This window comes from Macaca thibetana, chromosome 4, assembly GCF_024542745.1.
Source record: "Macaca thibetana thibetana isolate TM-01 chromosome 4, ASM2454274v1, whole genome shotgun sequence".
NCBI lineage: Eukaryota > Metazoa > Chordata > Mammalia > Primates > Cercopithecidae > Macaca > Macaca thibetana.
Genome location: NC_065581.1, coordinates 72,117,050 through 72,138,565, shown reverse-complemented (window position 1 = coordinate 72,138,565; position 21,516 = coordinate 72,117,050). Strand labels below are relative to the sequence as shown.

The 21,516-nt window shown below is 36.2% G+C and overlaps 1 long non-coding RNA gene across 1 annotated transcript in view; it reads left to right on the top strand.

Annotated features, from left to right (window-relative positions):
- The window catches only part of LOC126952152 (uncharacterized), a 30,631-nt gene extending 26,999 nt beyond the window's left edge, over window positions 1–3,632 (top strand). The window contains exon 4 of the long non-coding RNA XR_007724806.1: window positions 3,479–3,632. This is a non-coding gene — a long non-coding RNA (uncharacterized LOC126952152). The remainder of the gene's footprint in view (window positions 1–3,478) is intronic.
- Window positions 3,633–21,516: the final 17,884 nt, after the last annotated feature.

Sequence of the window (21,516 nt, the reverse complement as noted above, 5' to 3'; positions counted from 1 at the left end):
ACTAGAATACCAATCCTATTGGTTTTACCTTCAAAATATATCCATAATTTTATTGCCACTTCTTACTACCTTCATCCCTACCAAGATCTAAGCTACTATTATTGTTAATCTTCTAGCTGGTTGTCCAATTTCTGCAATTTAATCCTGTGTAATTATTCTTAACATGCTTATCATATTAATGCTTTCAATGCATAAAACATATAACTTGTTTGCTCAAAACTCTCCAAAAATATCACATTTTACTGCATGACCCAGCACCTTCTAAATTCTTCTGTCCCTCTCAAGTCCTTCCTTTTTACATTCCTTCGCTCAGTGTACTCCAGCTGCATTATTTTCCTTACAACCCCTTAAACATACAATCACTTCCTGCTCATTTTCTTCTTCAAGAGATCCAGTAACTTACTCTCTCACCTCTTTCAGGTGTCTGCTCCTTTGTCAATGAAATCTTTACCAACCAACACATTAAAATGTCCACACCTCCAACACCCTCTCCCTGCTTTCTGCATTCGTAGCAATTATCACCATCTAATGTATTTTTACTTATTTATTTTATCATCTCTATCCACTAGAATGTTAAACCCAGCAGAGCAAGAGGGCTTGTTTCTTTTACCTTTTCTCTTTCCCTTCCTCCTCCTTATTCTTCTTAATTACTATTATTATTATTTTTTTCAAAAAATATTTTTATATTGCTGTATCTCTAGTACCTTAAACAGAAGAACAGTGCCTGGAACATAGTAAGTATTCAGAAAAGTTTGTCAAACACATGAGTAGAATATTGGAGCATAAAACATGAAACCTAACTGAATAACCACACAGCAGTTGTTGTAAACGGTGAAAGTGACTTTTCATATTGGTGAAGAAAAGAAGGATTTGCCATAATGAGTAGTTATGTAGAAAAATATAAATTAGGATTTCCTCAAAAGTTGCTGCTCACTCCAAAATAGATTGCAAATATATACAAGATTTAAATTTTTAAAAAATTATAAAATACTAAAATAAATTACTGGAATATGGGAAAGTATGAGCATGGTGTAATAGCTGGAAACTATAAAGGATTGATAAATCCAGTTTATCAATTAGAATATATGCAATTCAATTGCATATCACTATAAACAAATTGTGTATGGCAAATGTACCATAAAAAATCAAAACAAATAAATAGGAGAACAAAAATCTTTCAGACTTATAAGACAGACAAATAGTTAACTTTCTTGCTATATGATATAATCACTTCTTCCAATTCAAGACAAAAGGAAAAAGAAAAACCCAAACAATGAAATGCATAAGGAATATGACCAGAGAGGAAGAGAAATACAAATGGCTCTTAAACATATTTTAAAACTCACAATCTCACTGCTAATACTGCAAAAAAGCAAATTAGAACTGCAATGAGATACAATTTTAAAAAACATATTATTGGTAGAAATAACTTGTTTTTAAACATCTGGTGTTTGACAAATAGGATACAATTATACTTCTAGGAGAAATGATAAACACCAGATTAAAAAGAAAATCTATCATAAGCCATAAATGCAAATAAAATTCCATCACAAATTTGTTAAGCACTTTCTGTTAACACTTCATTTTCCCAGGAAATACCAATATTCTTTAAAATGTTCTGAGATTCTCTGCATAAGGAGAAGAAATGATGATGCCCATTCCTTTACTCTGATTGGATTGGGTGCTGAGTCAATGAAGAGTTTTCTTTGGATTCTTGATACATTATGGAAAGATCGTTGAGAAGATTTTGTTTCATTTCTTACCAGGAAACATATTTACTGAGAGAAAAACCTTGTTTAGCTTGTACTTAACAGACAGAGGGATTATCAGGATCATACCATTATGCAAACCATAGATATAAGAGTAATAGAGCTGCCTATTCAATTTTGGGGACCCATCAAAGGTGGTGGATTCTCCATAGGCAGCATGGCTGTTATGCCTTATTCTCGTTCCTAACACCTCTATACCAGTGCCTTTTTGCTGGCAGAATTCTTGACATTGATTTATCTTATTGTCTGTGGCAGCTGAGCTCTAGAGCTTTTGCTCAAATGAAAAGGCAACAAATTAATGCAGTATTTCTTCTTGGATGTCTGGAGGAAGAAAGAAGGACCTTTAGAACAACTGGACAGGATGCTTAGCTGTTTGACACAATGCTTTTGAATTCTTTCACATTCTCCCCCAATCCCTCTTCTTTCCTGCCTGCTTCTAACTCATCTAGGTCTTCCCACAGAGGTCTCCCACACCCTCCCAGTCTGGCCATGTTTTCCCCAGGCACTAGAATTGGAAGTACTTTCTGTTAGGCAGGACTGGATTTTCAGTAAGGCCAGTAGGAGGATATGTAGAAAGAACAGGCTGTGGGGGCAGTGAAGCTGTTTCTAAAATCTTGCCTTGAGGCTCAGAACATAAACCTAAACTACTAGTAGGAAGCCATAAATCCTTGATTTCAGTGAAAGGATTGTAATACACTTTTTACAGCTCACAAGGAGGTTAACAGAAAAACATTTATCTTGTCTAACCTTGTAAAATTGTTCCAGAAACAGACTAGAAGGGGACAAAAATGATGGGAAAGCACTAACTACGAAGTCACTGTTCTTACAGGCAGTCCTCTGCAGGAGGGAGCTATGCATCCACACAAAAATGCTTTCATGGTCTGGCTCCATTTCTTTGGCTTGGATGGGAGGCCAGATTCAAGGGTTTCCTTCAGGGAGATCTGCTTGAGATTTCATTTACCCTGGGCCCCACTTCACTACAGTTATATTTTTCTGTCTCTGATAATGATGATCCGTAAACAGTCATGGCCTCTCTGTGGCAACCCAGATGTGAGTTATACACTATGATGCAGAGAGAATTAAAAAAAATAAATTGGCCCAGTATTTTCTTTGCGACATTTAGAATTCCTTTGAGAGGAATTTTCCAACTTAAAGGTCTTTTTTTCCTCTCATAAGTATTTTATAAATCTTGCAGAATGATTAATCATTCTAAATAAAACATTAACTACTCAATGTCTAAATAAGGTATTTGAAAGGCAAAAAGGTCTTTGTCTCTTCTTGAAATAACACATTTCTAACAATTTTTAGATGAAAGGATACTAATGTTCTTAGGTTGAAATGTGTCAAAAAATTTGAGACAATAGGGATGAAACCTATTTACCTGGTGACCTGGCTGTATTACTGCTCTGCATTTATGTTTTGTTAAATGATTTGTAGCATATTGAGCCTGGGAGGCCTTAGCAGTGTTCCAATGCATTCCATTATATTTTCACAGCTAACATAATTACAGACATATACAGAATATCAAGTATGTATAAAAATGAATCATTCTATTTCTGCTGGCTTAACAAGCTTCTCAAAAGAAAGAGAGAGAAAAAAGGAGTGTGACTATTAATAAGGCTCCCCTCCTTCCTCCTTTCAGTTTCCCAGTATAGGGTATTTCTTTAGCTACTATGACATTACCTTCTTTATTTTTTTCTCATTTCTAGGTTTAGTGAATAATAAACTTCCAAACTTCCTTTCTTCACAACAACTGACCATGACTAACTCTTTGTGAAAGAACTCTGAACACTATAAGGTACTGTAGTAATGTTAAGTAAACTTTGCCATAGGAAGAAAAAGGAAAAGTAATAGAAATAAAATGATAGAAATAAAAAGGAGAAAAAAGACATAAATAGAGAAAAGTTTAATTATGTAGTGATAATTATGGGAGAGACAAAATATAAGGTAAGTTTTGTTCAGAGATAAGAAAATTATGGTTCCAGTGATCCCTGATTCAAATATTAACATAATTTTGATGAGTGGGCAAAAATATGAGATGACTAGAAAATGGAAGAGATACCTGGTCCTTTTAATTATCATTTTCTTTATATGACTTAGGAAACCAATAATTTGGGTAACTTAACCCAGTAGTTCTCAACTGAGTTGTTTTACCTTCCCCAGGGGGGATATTTGTCAATGTCTGGAGACATTTCTTGTTGTCACAAATAGGGGGAGGTGTGTTACTTGTGTCTAATGAGTAAAGGCCAGGGATGTTGAGGAATATCCTCTAGCACACAGGACAGCCCCATGTCCTCACAAGAAGAATTATTTGGCCCCAAAGGTAAAAAATGCTGATGTTGAGAAATCTTCGCTTAATCCAATTCATTTTTAAAACCAAAATGATGGGTTTTAAAACCCCAAATAAGCAAACACACGTAAAAACTGAGCTTCATATAATCTTCAGTCATTCCTTCTTTTTGGTCTGTTCTGTGATCTAGTACTATTGAACTATCCAGAGCCCCACTACATGGAACTTTATGATCCTGTACTTTAGTACTTTTTTCCTTTTTCCTTTCCACATTTAAGGATCTTCAAGACTTTTCTTATGTATTACCTCTCCTGTGAGAGATTTTCTGTGACATTGCCTCTACAAGACTCTGTCTCCTAGGAAAGGTGAACTATATTCTAAACAACCAGTGTCTATGCCTTTACTATGTACTAATTGTATTAGTCTGTTTTCATGCTACTGATAAAGACATACCCAAGACTGGGGAAAAAAAAGAGGTTTAATTGGACTTACTCTTCCACATGGCTGAGGAGGCCTCAGAATCATGGTGGGAGGCGAAAGGCACTTCTTACATGGCAGGGGCAAGAGAAAATGAGGAAGAAGCAAAAGCGGAAACCCATCAGATCTCATGAGACTTACTCACTATCACAAGACTAACAGGAGAAAGACTGGCCCCATGATTCAATTACCTCCCACTGTGTCCCTCCCACAACATGTGGGAATACTGGGAGATACAATTCAAGTTGAGATTTAGGTGGGAACACAGCCAAACCATATCACTCACATTCTATTATTTGTTCACATGCAACCACCTTCCCCAGACTACGAGCCCTTGAGGGCTCTTTCCTGGATATCTCTTAGGTTTCTCAAACTCAACCTCAACAAAACCAAATTTATTTCTCTTTCTAACTCATTTCTTTTTGCAAATGCCCTGTATTAAGATAAATATACAACATGAGGATCATTGTACACCTTTTTTTGTTTCTCAAATGACTAAACTCTAAATCGCTTTCAAATTCCTCCTTCTCATTTCCATAACCGCCGCTTTACTTTAGAAATCTAGCTCATCATTCTGTTGCTTCCAGAATTTTTTTAAATGTAAATCTCTCCTGTCCCCTGGTTAAATTGTTCAAGGGTTCAATGGCTCTTCATTGTTGGTAAATAAAATCCATACTCTGTAGACTGATAGTACAGAACGTTTCATAATATTACTCCATGATATTATCTCCCCAGCCTTATCTCATCTCACACCTACATATGTGCTCCCAGCACACCAGTTTGTGATTTCTTAAATTACTATGCTTTGTCCAGTGCTTTTACCTGTTTTGTTTCCTTTGCCTAAAATCACCTTACGTCCCAATCCCTTTTGTCATTCACCCACTGTCATCCACCATGCACATCTCTCCCTAAAGTATCACTTTTATCTTCAGGATGGATTGGTGTCCTTTTTCTGGGTTCCCAGCTCTTTCTGCCTGTATTTCTAGCACAGCTCATTTTCCCTAGCATTGCCAGTGTCTGTCATCCCTATTAGATTGTGACTTATTTAAGGAAGGAGAAGGTATAACATCTCTATCTTCCTATTGCCTATCACAGTACTTGTTACAGAAGAGTCAATAAACATAAAGCCTTTCGTGTGGAAGGTAATCAGTAAATACATATTCAGTTAAGCTGAATCTCAGAGGAAGAGTCCATTGGAAATACATCTGGAGGTGTCATGGTTGCAACATCTTCAGGTGTCTTTCATGTATGAATATCACTTAGTGGAACAAAAACTCAGATTGTCTCTCCAAAGTATGAAGCTTCAGTCTCTTGGTTTGTCTGCCATGTTGACTTCTGCTAATCTTCATTCCTATGCTATCTTTTAGACCTTATTTAACAATTCAAACTCACAAAGATACCGTTCAATTACTTTGTTGAGTGGAATTTAGTTTGGCTTTTAGAAAAGTACCCTAACTCTTTCCAGCCACAGGTTATCATTTAGTCAGAGTATTGTGGTAGCAGTGGTTGGAGAATGAATGTGGAGGTGATGGTGGTCTATGACGATATTGCAGGAAGCACATAAATGGCAGGAGCAACGTCCAAGTACACAATGTGAGAGAAAGGATAACTGGGTGTTAGGTGAGGTCCAACAATGAGATAATCCAAGTAGCATTTCCAGCTTTCAGCTACTACAGGAATTTTGAAGATTTAAAAATAGATATAATATGTTCCTTGTTGCATTCCCAGACATGGAAGGGCTCTTCTGTCACATTCTCAGACTCTGTGGGTCCTACAAGACATATAAAATAGAGAATGGGTGTTTAAGTCTGGACAAAACGGAGGCACATATTAACGTTCCACATTCCAAAAGGAAAAAGAAAAACCTCGAAACAAAATCACATCACTCTATATCCTTGCAGACATAGCTGAGGTTAATGTTAAAAGTGTTAAATCAGCTCTGTTTTTTTTCTCTTTCTGAGAAGTAAAGTATTGGGGGAAAGGAGGAAATAACGTTTAGGCGGGTGAATACATGACTTATAGTTTATATTTTATAGAAAAATGTAGTTCTGGAAAAAATGTTGAAAATTGTATTATTACAAATTTTGAATGCAGGTACATTTTATCAAAATGAAAGTCAAGTAGTTCACCACCCAAAAAGCATTCATCATGCTTTTTGTTGATGCTAAATGTTATGTAGTTATTTAGTTGTTATTTAGTTGTAATTTAGTTTGTTATTCAGATTTTACTGATGTGTAGGTCAGTTCTGAGTTACGCAAACCTTTATGGACTCATGTATGACAAGAAAGTACTAAAAAATCTTTTATGTATTATTTTATTATAGTTTAAACTTTTAACAGTGAATATTTTATTCAGCTGTTTATTTCTTAACGTAACAGCTAAATTAAACATAGTGAATTGTATTACCTGAGAAATCACCTATTTATCAGGAAAACTACGCATATTACTGATATTTGATCAAAAAGAGGTTAAGAAATATTTTGCTGAGGAAAAACTGTAAAAAGAATTTTTCTTAGTTTGTGAAAATGAGTGGAAGTCAAGGACAGAGCCTCTTCTATCATTCATAGTGGAAGGATTAGTTTGGTTTTTTAAACATGGGTTTATGGGGAAAATTGAAGGGATGAAAATTTCCACACCACTGATTAAAAACTTGCTTGGGCAAATCCACTTGCCACCCTGTGTTTTAGTTGTCCCATGTAAAAAATGAGGTGAGATTAAATATGCAAAATTTCTCTAAGCTTTAAAATGTAATGATTCTTTTAGCTTCTTAATTGCCTTAAAAAAGTTGATTGAAAAATATATAACACTATAAAATGGGTATTGGGTATTGTAGCACAAGTCTTTGGAAAAATGAACACTATTGAAGATCAAAGATCAGGTAATATTTAATTTGTTCTTATCTTGCTTTTGTAGTCAAATATTTTTTAAATGAAAGAATAACAGTTCTAATGTTGAACTGTTTAAAGAGGTAGCAAAATACACATTTTGGTCAGATGCTGAAAGTTTGGGTGTTAAAGTCAGTGTCTAGTTAAAGATGAGGTTAAACAGCATCATAGAAAGAGTGCCATAGAGAAAAATCTGAAATTTTATCAAAAAATTTAATTGTTATTAAATTTTTCATGTTAAAATGTTAAACATTTTAAAGAGGCAATTTATGCAGGAGCAATGATCTCTGAGCACTGTCAAGAACAAATTTCTCTTGAGATTCCTCTAAACCGTATTTATGTTGAATTAATGTTAGTGGAAGAGCCTTACTTTTCTCTAGCACCACCATTGTTTTTTCTTCATATTCTTTTTAATTTCTAGACAGTAGAAACTTTTCATTGTCATTGCCAATGTGATTTTGGATTCCCACCCTAAAATCCTGGCTATCTTGAGATGTTAAATCTAGAAATGTTAAATTAATATTCTGCTTTTAGTTCATCTTGACATGTAAACATTGCAAACTGGTACTATACTCCTTGAAACATTTATGACCTAAAAATAAAAAGATATAGGTACATGAGAAAACACCAAGACATTAATCTTTCCTAAACATTGTAACCTTTGTTATACAATCACTTATTTATGAAACCAAAACCCAAAAAATTCTTAAAATGTTTTGTCTTCATATACATGTGTCCAATTCATTTGGTTGCAAAACGTTATCTGAACTGACACCCATCTCTTTTTAATGTTTATTTACTTAGAATGACTACCATACTGGGAAAGTATTAATGTGTTTGATTACAATTACTTCCCAGATCTACTGGGGAGTTTACATAACACATATTACATATACCATGTAACCTATCTAATAGCTGAATAATTCTGAATTCTACAATACATCCTACCCCAAAGATTTCAGATTTTCCAGTTGTTAGGAATATGCTGTGGAAAATTGTGTTTTCCAAAGACGCCCTCAACAAAATTTCCCATTCCACACTTTCTTTTAGAACCTTGCCACTCTTCCATCCAGAGGTGGTGTCTAATTCCTTTCCCCTGAATTTTGGCATATTTAGCAACATTTTTTATAACCAATGGAATGTGGCATTGGTGATGCTATGTGATTTCTGAGACTAGATTTGAAAATGCCACAAAATTCCCTTGTTCTTACGGGATACTCACTCTTGGAAGCCCTAAAAATGTATTAAAAGGCTCACTCTGGGATCCCGGTTCCACAGCCTTAGTTGAGTTTTCAGCCAATAAACTGTACTAATGTGTCAGCCACATGAGCAAGACATCTTAAAAGTGAACTCTCCAATTTCTAGTTGAATGACTAGGTGACACTATGCTTAGTCCTGCTCAAATTTCAGACCATGAAATTTGAAAGCATTCATAAGCAAATAAATATTTTTTGCTGTTTTAAGCCACTTGGGGTAGTTAGCTATGTAGCAATAACACTAGAACCCTAACCTGCCTTACAAGCAATTCAGTTGTCCTGGGAAGACCATGCAATAAAGAAGCCCAAACTATCCCACGTGGAGATCTCATGGAGAAGCTCTGGGACAATGTCTAGAAAAAAGATACCTGGCCAGTCACCTGGTCCAGCTCCAGCTAACATTTGACTGCAGCCACATGAGATGCCTGGGTTAGAACCTCCTATCCAGTATCTTCTTGAGTTCCTGATCAACAGAAACTGTGATTGGAAATACAACAATTGTTTTGAGCTACTAAGTCTTGAAGTTATTTGTTACATAGTGATAGATAACTGGAACATCTGCACATAATTTTTAGAAAACAAAAAGGAAAACTATGAACTTTAAGAAACAGAAGAGGCAGCAGTTTGAAAACCATTTGTACAGAAGACCAAGCTAACTCTGACAGTCCCTGTAGTCACGGGTTCTGGGGCTCTCACTCTTTTTTTTTTATTATACTTTAAGTTCTGGGGTACATGTGCATAACGTGCAGATTTGTTACATATGTATACTTGTGCCATGTTGGTAGACCTAATACCATAAAAACCCTAGAAGAAAACTTAGGTAATACCATTCAGGACATAGGCATGGGCAAGGACTTCATGTCTAAAACACCAAAAGCAACGGCAACAAAAGCCAAAATTGACAAATGGGATCTAATTAAACTAAAGAGCTTCTGCACAGCAAAAGAAACTACCATCAGAGTGAACAGGCAACGTACAGAATGGGAGAAAATTTTTGCAATCTACTCATCAGACAAAGGGCTAATATCCAGAACCTGTAAAGAACTCAAACAAATTTACAAGAAAAAAACAAACAACCCCATCAAAAAGTGGGCAAAGGATATGAACAGACATTTCTCAAAAGGGGCTCTCACTCTTATCTCTCTCAAAGAGGATAGACCTTCACAGAGTATGTACCAGTATGCACATATGCATGGGACCACAAAGAGGAGGGTGATTAATTCTACTCTGCAGCATTTGTGAGCACTTTGCAGGACAAATCATATTTAAACTGGATCTTGATGGGTAGTTATGAGTTTTCTGCAGGTTCTAAAGTGTGTGTTGACATGTGCTGTGGCTACGTGGCCAGAGAGAATAGGAAAAAGAGAAACAATTGTGAGAATAGTTACTTAGAGTTCCAGTGGCTTATTATTGGTTTCTGTGCTTCCTGATGCCCCATTAAACTTTCCTTAAAAAATTTCCTTGAGAAAGATATTTAAAATAATTGAACTTTTTTTTTAAAACTAGCCATCAAAAGTCTTGACTAAGACAATTCATCTTTTTAGCGGTTTCTCTATTCTAGATATAATGATATTCATATTGCATATAAACCTGTTTAATTTTTACAACTGCTTTTTGAAATGAATATCATTATTCACATTTTGAAAATAGGCAAATGGAGACTTAATAACCTGTTATAAAGTGAGTATCCTGGATTTCAAATTTGGACTTTTGCTCTTCAGTGTATAATGGCTCTAATATATGATCTTACTACCTTAATAGCTCACCTCATGTGTGTGTGTACGTGTGTGCGTGTCTGTGTGTGTGTGTATGTATTAGGTGAGCCATAAAGATGATATACACACACATTTGTATATCAGGTGAGCTACATATATATGTCTGTGTATATATTATATAAATGTGTGTATATACACACTTACATATTTGTGGTGTCCATACTTTTTTGTGTGGACATATTTTATCCTCTAAATTTAGAGTAAGGCAGAATTTTTATTTATTTTTCTTTTCTTTTAGAGCTGGCATTGTGTTTTGTCTAGGGTAGATGCTCTGAATGTTTAATTGACTCGATTTATAAAAATAATTTAAAAAGCTATTGGAAGATAAAAGTTTTAGATGATGTTAAGACTTGGATGAAAATGAGAAATGGACATGTTTCTTCTGTTTCTTTCCTTGGGAGGGAGGAAAGAAGTCTGTGACCTCTGGGTGTGTTGAACTTTCAGGGTATCTATAGTAGGCTGGAGATCTGGAAGGCCCTGCTGGAAGAGCTACTTATCTTTGTTTTTTAGCTGTTCTCTAAGATAAAATAGACGTTTGAAAACAATTCTTGAATTCTTTGTAGATGACTGAATTTAATATTATTGCCTTTAAAAAGCTCTTGCCTTTGTACAGCAAGATTCTCCTTAAATACTACAAAAGCTTTTGTTTCTACATTGTTATTATTTACACTCTTCTCTTGCCTCAGATACGCCTATTCATTTCTTGTCATTGTGATAAATAGTGACAATAACAAATCTAATAATTAGTTGACTAACGTCTTTTGCAATATGGATAAATTAGATATATGCATATAGATTCTATGATATAATTTCAATTCATTCAATTTTTCTTAAATCTTTATCTCCATAATATCCCTCAGGTTAGCCTAATATATTAAATAGCTTTTTAAGTTGAATCACAGGATGATAGAATTTGGTACTTGGAAAAAGAAAAAGTATGAAAAGTGAGATCTAGGCTTTACAAAAAAACAAATAAAGACAAAAACCTCTCCAGGTGCCCCGCAAAGCCAAGCCAGGATTGAAAACCAGCATTCAATTCCTTTATTTTACCAATGAAATAATTAGGTTATAGGGAGCGTTGGTAGAATGACACATTTTATACCAAGTTCTCACGTGCTACTGTTCCTCTTCATTGTTGAACTTTATCCTCTTTCATTGCAAGACGAATTTATCCACATGGTAGCAAATGTGTTTGCCAATGATTTACATATTTGACACCTCATTATTCTGAAGGCCCTGAGAAGAGAATGACCTCAAGCTTTCCTTAGGACTGAATTAAGATATCCTAGAAAGGGATTCAACATGAACTGGGCACAAACCCTAAATCAAGTTGGACCGGGGGACAGGGTTACATGATATTGAAAGAAGCACTCCCATATAAATCAGGTTGATAGTGGAAGAGGCAGTTTTTAGAAAAGGAATACTTAGCAAACCATCTCAGTTACCTACTAAAAGAACTTAATAAGTTACTTAATTTTAAAAATACATTACAGATATTTTAAATTTTATTGAAAAATCTTTACATGAAGTATGATATAGTGCTTTCTTGGGAAATATTTAGTTTCTTCAGAGTAGAATCTTCCAATCCCTTGGGCAGTAGGGTAGCCTGAGAACCCCTCAGCTCAATAGACAGACTTTTACTTACTCTCCTTGCATTTAGTCCTTCATTTCATTTCTGTATTTGGGTCTGCAGCTTGAAACATCCTAGTTCAGTTTTGTCTATAGTTCAGTTTTGTCTAGTCTAATTTCACCTCTCTTTATATGGCAAAGGAGTAGGAGAAAGAGTCTTTTTTTTTTTTTCATTGTACTTTAAGTTCTAGGGTACATGTGCACAACGTGCAGGTTTGTTACATATGTATACATGTGCCATTTTGGTGTGCTGCACCCATTAACTCGTCATTTACATTAGGTATATCTCCTAATGCTATCCCTCACCCCTCCCCCCTCCCCACAATAGGACCTGGTGTGTGATGATCCCCTTCCTGTGTCTAAGTGGTCTCATTGTTCAATTCCCACCGATGAGTGAGAATATGCAGTGTTTGGTTTTCTGTTCTTGTAATAGTTTGCTGAGAATGATGGTTTCCAGCAGTATCCATGTCCCTACAAAGGACAAAAACTCATCTGGCTGCATAGTATTCCATGGTGTATATGTGCCACATTTTCTTAATCCAGTCTGTCACTGATGGACATTTGGGTTGGTTCCAAGACTTTGCTATTGTGAATAGTGCCTCAATAAACATATGTGTGCATGTGTCTTTATAGAAGCATGACTTATAATCCTTTGGGTATATACCCAGTAATGGGATGGCTGAGTCATATGGTATTTCTAGTTCTAGATACTTGAGGAAACGCCACACTGTTTTCCACAATGGTTGAACTAGTTTACAGTCCCACCAACAGTGTAAAAGTGTTCCTATTTCTCCACATCGTCTCCAGCACCTGTTGTTTCCTGATTTTTTAAATGATTTTCATTCTAACTGGTGTGAGATGGTACCTCATTGTGGTTTTGATTTGCATTTCTCTGATGGTGAGTGATGATGAGCATTTTTCATGTGTCTGTTGGCTGTATGAATGTTATCTTTTGAGAAGTGTCTGTTCATATCCTTGGCCCACTTTTTGATGGGGTTGTTTGTTTTTTCTTGTAAATTTGTTTGAGTTCTTTATAGGTTCTGGATATTAGCCCTTTGTCAGATGAGTAGATTGCAAAAATTTTCTCCCATTCTGTAGGTTGCCTTTTCACTCTGATGGTAGTTTCTTTTGCTGTGCAGAAGCTCTTTAGATTATTCAGATCCCATTTGTCAATTTTGGCTTTTGTTGCTGTTGTTTTTGGTGTTTTAGACATGAAGTCCTTGCCTATGCCTATGTCCTGAATGGTATTACGTACGTTTTTTTCTAGGGTTTTTATAGTTTTAGGTCTAACATTTAAGTCTCTAATCCATCTTGAATTAATTTTCGTGTAAGGTGAAAGGAAAGGATCCAGTGTCAGCTTTCTACTTATGGTTAGCCAATGTTCCCAGCACCATTTATTAAATAGGGAATCCTTTCCCCATTTATTGTTTTTGTCAGGTTTGTCAAAGATCAGATGGCTGTAGATGTGTGGTATTATTTCTGAGGGCTCTGTTCTGTTCCATTGGTGTATATCTCTGTTTTGGTATCAGTACCATGCTGTTTTGGTTACTGTAGCCTTGTAGTATAGTTTGAAGTCAGATAGCGTGATGCCTCCAGCTTTGTTCTTTTGGCTTAGAATTGTCTTGGCAATGCAGGGTCTTTTTGGTTCCATATGAACTTTAAAGCAGTTTTTTCCAATTCTGTGAAGAAAGTCATTGGTAACTTAATGGGGATGGCATTGAATCTATAAATTACCTTGGGCAGTATGGCCATTTTCACGATATTGAGTCTTCCTATCCATGAACATGGTATGTTCTTCCATTTGTTTGTGTCCTCTTTTATTTCACTGAGCAGTGGTTTGTAGTTCTCCTTGAAGAGGTCCTTCGCATCCCTTGTAAGTTGGTTTCCTAGGTATTTTGTTCTCTTTGAAGCAATTGTGAATGGGAGTTCACTCATGATTTGGCTCTCCGTTTGTCTGTTACTGGTGTATAAGAATGCTTGTGATTTTTGCACATTGATTTTGTATCCTGAGACTTTGCTGAAGTTTCTTATCAGCTTAAGGAGATTTTAGGCTGAGATGATGGGGTTTTCTAAATATACAATCATGTCATCTGCAAACAGGGAAAATTTGACTTCTTCTTTTCCTAACTGAATACCCTTGATTTCTTTCTCTTGCCTGATTGCCCTAGCCAGAACTTCCAACACTATGTTGAATAGGAGTGGTGAGAGAGGGCATCCCTGTCTTGTGCCAGTTTTCAAAGGGAATGCTTCCAGTTTTTGCCCCTTCAGTATGCTATTGGCTGTGGGTTTATCATAAATAGCTCTTATGATTTTGAGATACATTCCATCAATACCGAATTTATTGAGCGTTTTTAGCATGAAGGGCTGTTGAATTTTGTCAAAAGCCTTTTCTGCATCTATTGAGATAATCATGTGGTTTTCGTCTTTGGCTCTGTTTATAGGCTGGATTACATTTATTGATTTACATATGTTGAACTAGCCTTGCATCCCAGGGATGAAGCCCACTTGATCATGTTGGATAAGCTTTTTGATGTGCTGCTGGATTCAGTTTGCCAGTATTTTATTGAGGATATGTGCATCGATGTTCATCAGGGATATTGGTCTAAAATCCTCTTTGTTTGTTGTACCTGTGTCAGGTTTTGGTATCAGGATGATGTTGGTCTCGTAAAATGAGTTAGGGAGGATTCTCTCTTTTTCTATTGATTGGAATAGTTTCAGAAGGAATGGTACCAGCTCCTCCTTGTACATCTGGTAGAATTCGGCTGTGAATCCGTCTGGTCTTGGACTTTTTTTGGTTGGTAGGCTATTAATTATTGCCTCATTTCAGAGCCTGCTATTGTTCTATTCAGGGATTCAACTTCTTCCTGGTTTAGTCTTGGAGGAGTGTAAGTGTCCAGGAAATTATCCATTTCTTCTAGGTTTTCTAGTTTTTTGCATAGAGGTGTGTATAATATTCTCTGATGGTAGTTTGTATTTCTGTGGGGTCGGTGGTGATATCCCCTTTATCATTTTTTATTGCGTCTATTTGATTCTTCTCTCTTTTCTTCTTTATTAGTCTTGCTAGTGGTCTATCAATTTTGTTGATCTTTTCAAAAAACCAGCTTCTGGATTCATTGATTTTTTGGAGGGCTTTTTGTGTCTCTATCTCCTTCAGCTCTGCTCTGATCTTAGTTACTTCTTGCCTTCTGCTAGCTTTTGAATGTGTTTGCTCTTGCTTCTCTAGTTCTTTTAATTGTGATGCTAGAGTGTCAGTTTTAGATCTTTCCTGCTTTCTCTTGTGAGTATTTAGTGCTGTAAATTTCCCTCCACACACTGCTTTAAATGTGTCCCAGAGATTCTGGTATGTTGTATCTTTGTTCTCGTTGGTTTCAAAGAACATCTTTATATCTGCCTTCATTTCGTTATATACCCAGTAGTCATTCAGGAGCAGGTTGTTTAGTTTTCATGTAGTTGAGCAGTTTTGATTGCATTTCTTATTCCTGAGTTCTAGTTTGATTGCACTGTGGTCTGAGAGACAGTTTGTTATAATTTCTGTTCTTTTACATTTGCTGAGGAGTGCTTTACTTCCAATTATGTGGTCAATTTTGGAATAAGTGTGATGTGGTGCTGAGAAGAATGTATATTCTGTTGATTTGGAGTGGAGAGTTCTGTAGATGTCTATTAGGTCCACTTGGTGCACGGTTAAGTTCAATTCCTGGATATGCTTGTTAACTTTCTGTCTCGTTGATCTGTCTAATGTTGACAGTGGGGTGTTAAAGTCTCCCATTATTATTGTATGGCAATCTAAGTCTCTTTGTAAGTCTCTAAGGACTTGCTTTATGAATCTGGGTGCTCCTGTATTGGGTGCATATATATTTAGGATAGTTAGCTCTTCCTGATGAATTGATCCCTTTACCATTATGTAATGGCCTTCTTTGTCTCTTTTGATCTTTGATGGTTTAAAGTCTGTTTTATCAGAGACTAGGATTGCAACACCTGCTTTTTTTGTTTTCCATTTGCTTGGTAGATCTTCCTCTATCCCTTTATTTTGAGCCTATGTGTGTCTCTGCATGTGAGATGGGTCTCCTGAATACAGCAGCAGACTGATGGGTCTTGACTCTTTATCCTACTTGCCTGTCTGTGTCTTTTAAATGGACCATTTAGTCCATTTACATTTAAGGTTAATATTGTTATGTGTGAACTTGATCCTGTCATTATGATATTAGCTGGTTATTTTGCTCGCTAGTTGATGCAGTTTCTTCCTAGCATCAATGAACTTTACATTTTGGCATGTTTTTGCAATGGCGTGTACCTGTTGTTCCTTTCCATGTTTAGTGCTTCCTTCAGGATCTCTTGTAGGGCAGGACTGGTGGTGACAAAATCTCTAAGCATTTTCTTCTCTGTAAAGGGTTTATTTCTCCTTCACTTATGAAACTTAGTTTGGCTGGATATGAAATTCTGGGTTGAAAATTCTTTTCTTTAAGAATGTTGAATATTGGCCCCCACTCTCTTCTGGCTTGTAGAGTTCCTGCCAAGAGATCTGCTGTTAGTCTGATGGGCTTCCCTTTGTGGGTAACCCGACCTTTCTCTCTGGCTGCCCTTAACATTTTTTCCTTCATTTCAACTTTGGTGAATCTGACAATTATGTGTCTCGGAGTTGCTCTTCTTGAGGAGTATCTTTGTGGCGTTCTCTGTATTTCCTGAATTTGAATGTTGGCCTGCCTTACTAGGTTGGGGAAGTTCTCCTGAATGATATCATGAAGAGTGTTTTCCAACTTGGTTCCATTTTCCCCATCACTTTCAGGCACACCAATCAGATGTAGATTTGGTCTTTTCACATAATCCCATATTTCTTGGGATTTTATTCTATCACTGTAATAAATCTTTGCCATTAGTAAAATTATCTGCTGAGTCCTGTAATTCCTTCTAGTGAATCACTGAAAGTGTGAGTGGTCATTGGACACTCAAAAAGGTAAGGGCACACCTTAACTCTCGGGTTTATGGTATTCCCAGTTTCTGAATCTCTCTTCAATATCACCTCCCATCGGCTTTCTACCTTCCAGAATGCAATCTGTCACTGCTGCTGCAACAGTGTTGACTAATACAATTTTTCACTACTGTAAGGCCATTTTAGGGCAGATTCGTGTCAGAAAAGATATAAAGAAATGTGGCTAGGCTATTATATATAAGTGGAAGTCCACTAATATCTTTAAGAAGTTTCCTGTTCTATTTATCCCAGTCACTTTTTGAAGAACACCAGTTCTTTATATTTTGGATCCCTAATATCAGTCCTAATGTCTTTTCCTTATCATTTTATCGCTTCATTCATTTCCTCATTTTGTATAAATTTTTCTGAAGTTACTTTTCCATACTGCTATTAGAGTATTCTGTATACTGATGATTTGATGTTATAAATTTTCAATTGGTATTATTTTTCTCCATAATTTTTGTTTGGTTGTGGTTATTTAATTTTTAAAATAAAACAGCATCCTTGTGATAATGTTAACTCATTTTTTAGCATGCTTCGTTAAGTCTTCAACATTTCTTGATTGTGCAGACACATTGGTTTAAGTTTTTAAATGATACATATATATAGTAATTTCTAAAAATTCACATATTTCTGATATCCACTGTTCCTTTTCTTTTTATCATTTTTATAGCTATAATATTTTTATCATAATTCCAGGTTACACTATTTTTCTATCTATTTGTCTCGTAGTGGATGGTTATTACTGCACCTGCTATTTGCTCCAGAATAATGTGGTTGCAATTTATTTGACTTCATTATTTGTTTACTTGTGCATTGTATAAATATTCCCTTTCAAGCTTGAGAGTTAAATGTTAATAGTTTATATTTTCTTCAGCAGTCTACACTTTTAATATCACACCATGGGCAGATAAAATCTGAGTTCTTGTTTTGCTCTGTTTTACTTCCATTTGCCCAATTTTTCTATAAATTTGTTGAGACTCTTGTGATACAAATTGTGACACTTCAATTTTGCTTGGTTCACCTTGCTTCTGCATAAGCCAGCACTTTGGTGAGAATTCAGTTTAGAAAAAAGCTCAAGTTTTGTTTCATAGATCAACACATGTTTTGTTCCCCACTGCCCTTCGAAAGTTATCTTTGGTCTGAAACTGCAGAGCTGGCTTTGAGAATATTCTTTTCCACTTCTCAAACAACCCATCCTCACCTTCACATCTAACATCTGTCAGTTAAGAAGTAAAGTTAGTGGAGAAGTAATAGTAACAGATAATGCTAATAGGTAAGTTCCCGGTGTCTCTTCCAGATTCATCTCCACAGATGACCCGTGGATATGGGGCAATGTATAGAAATTTCCTGTCTTTCCCTCTCTGCTCTCCAGTGCTTGTGTCCACATGCTGGGGAATGTTAGTGGAACACTTCCAAGGTCGTCCTTCATTTTGGACTAAATTATATCTTTCTTAAATTATTTGATGCATCTTATGTGAATTGTGAGATGTTCCGCCATTTGAGAATAGATACATTTCCTTCTGTATTATTTCTTATTTTATTTCAGATAATTCTGAAAGTGTTTTCACTGTATACCAAAAATACTATCTTCTCCAGAAGGCTTTAAAATAGCAAACTGCTCAGATTGATATTATATGAAATTACTAGCCTTAATGGAAACTTTTGGGTAGGTTTAACTAAAAATAAAATGATCCAAAAGATGGGGCTTCTCTGCCAACACACACATTGACTCACCTACATCACATACAGTGACTTAGAAAAGGTATCCTCTCTACATTGATAAATTGGAAAAAAGATTCTGCTTCTGGCTTCACAGAGTGCAAGTGAAACAGCAGCACTTGGTAGGTGAAGCAAGAGATATTTTGATCATCACTCAAATTTCTTGGCTGGCTATAAATTGCATGATCATAGCAAGAAGTCCTACATAAAAGCACATAGATGTCTAATAAAGTCAGCAGTGTTTACTTTCTTTCTTTTTTTTCTTTCTTTTCTTTTCTTTCTTTTTTCTTTTTTTTTTGAGATGAGTCTCACTCTGTCGCCCTGGTTGGAGTGCAGTGGTGCAATCTTGGCTCACTGCAACCTCTGCCTCCTGGGTTCAGGCAATTCTCCTGCCTCAGCCTCGCAAGTAGCTGGGACTACAGGTGCACACCACCACGCCCTGCTACTTTTTTGTATTTTTAGTATAGACAGTGTTTCACTGTGTTAGCCAGGATGGTCTCGATCTCCTGACTGCGTGATCTACCCACCTTGGCCTCCCAAAGTGCTAGGATTACAGGCATGAGCCACAACACCCATCCTAGCAGTGTTTACTTTCTATGCAAAAGAAATCAATTGTTTTTTTTTTTTTTCCTTTGGTCATACTAGTTTTATAGTTTTAGTTATCTGTGTATTTAACTATATTTCATTGATGTCATCATGCCTTTTAAATAATCTACAGATAAGATGGGAAAAATGCATTTCAGTGACTATCTTACTTCACGTTCAGTTTACCAAAAGCTGTGAGCAATGGTAGAACTTGCTGATTTTAGGACCTATGATGGTATTTTGTATAATTTCATACAGATGATAAGTTTAAAACTTTATAAATTTAGGCTATTAGACAAATGAAAACTGCAAATTACTTAAAATATTACTAATGTAATAGCATTCTGCTACCTGAAAAATTTAAAAATTTAACAAATTTTAAAAAGTGAATCCCATGAACATAGAGAGCAGATTGATAAAATAGAACAATAAAGATGGTAAATCATAGACATATATTGTATCTCAATAAAAACAAAAATAAATCTTTGCTATCAAGAATTTTTATTGGCTGGGCGCAGTGGCTCATGCCTGTAATCCCAGCACTTTGGGAGGCCAAGGTGGGTGGATCATGAGGTCAGGAGATTGAGACCATTCTGACAACATAGGATGGTCTACTAAAAATACAAAAAATTAGCCAGGTGTAGTGGCACACACCTGTAGTCCCAGCTACTCAGGAGGCTGAGGCAGGAGAATAGCTTGAACCTGGGAGGCGGAGGTTGCAGTGAGCCGAGATCATGCCACTGCACTCCAGCCTGAGCAACAGAACGAGACTCCGTCTCAAAAACAAACAATAAAACATATAATTTTTATTAGGTAAATTAACTACAGCATATTTTCTGTACATTCTCACGCTCTGAGTTTGGTTTTCTGGAACCTATTCACTATCCACTTATTGTTTTTAGCAGCTTCTAATGCAAACACTACATAGAGTAATTGCTAAATTTCTTTGGCAGCAGAACTGACATTCAAGTGGGTAAAATAAGATTAAAGTACTCAAAATACAAAAACAAAAACTAAGTCTGTCATGTAGAGTTTTCTGTTAGCACCAGGAATTGCAGATGGTCTTGTCACCAAATGGATCTGCCATATATGTTATGGGATTATGAAGTTGAATTTTTAAAGCTCTGACAGCATTCTCTGGTTGTTACCACTCACAATATTTTTAAATTGTTTACTTCATTTTCTAAACACATTAGTTCTGGGTTTCTGCTGTCATAAAAGAAGATAAATGAGAGGCAATTGTAGCAACTGTACATATAGGGAGGATGAAATTTTGCAAATTATTTCAAAAACTTTAGTTGAGGCTGGGCACGATGACTCATGCCTGTAATCCCAGTATTTTGGGAGGCTGAAGTTGGTGGATCACTTGAGGTCAGGAGTTTGAGATCAACCTTGGGCAACATGGTGAAATCCCATCTCTATTAAAAAATACAAAAAAATTAGCCAGATGTGGTGGTGCAGGTCTATAATCCCAGCTACTCCAGAGGCTGAGGCAGGAGAATGGCTTGAACCCAGAGGCAGAGTCTGCATTGAGTCGATATCGTGCCACTGTACTCCAGTCAGGGCCATAAAGTGAGATTTAATCTCAAAAAAACCAAACAAAAAACAACAAAAAAACCTTAGTTGACAAGTAATATTGAATTATCATCCAATTGTTTCTTTTGACAACACCTTTAATACTGAGTCCCACTGACACTGAAATATATTTTAAAAACAAACACAGATAATTTTATTCCTTTGGTTACAAGTTTAAAGCTACTCAGTTTGGCCAGGTACAGTGGCTCACGCCTGTAAACCCAGCACTTTGGGAGGCCGAAGCAGGCGGATCATGAGGTCAGGAGATCGAGACCATCCTGGCTAACATGGTGAAACCCCATCTCTACTAAAAACACAAAAAATTAGCCAGGCGTGGTGGCATGTACCTGTAGTCCCAGCTACTTGGGAGGCTGAGGCAGGAGAATCGCTTGAACCTGAGAGGTGGAGGTTGCAGTGAGCCGAGATCGTGCCACCGCACTCCAGCCCGGGTGACAGATCTAGACTCCATCCCCCCCCCCAAAAAAAAGATACTCATTTCATGAAAAGTTTTACATATTAAGTGGAATGGATTATATTTGGAACATTATTTATATTAGATATATGGAAATATGATATATATATATGAA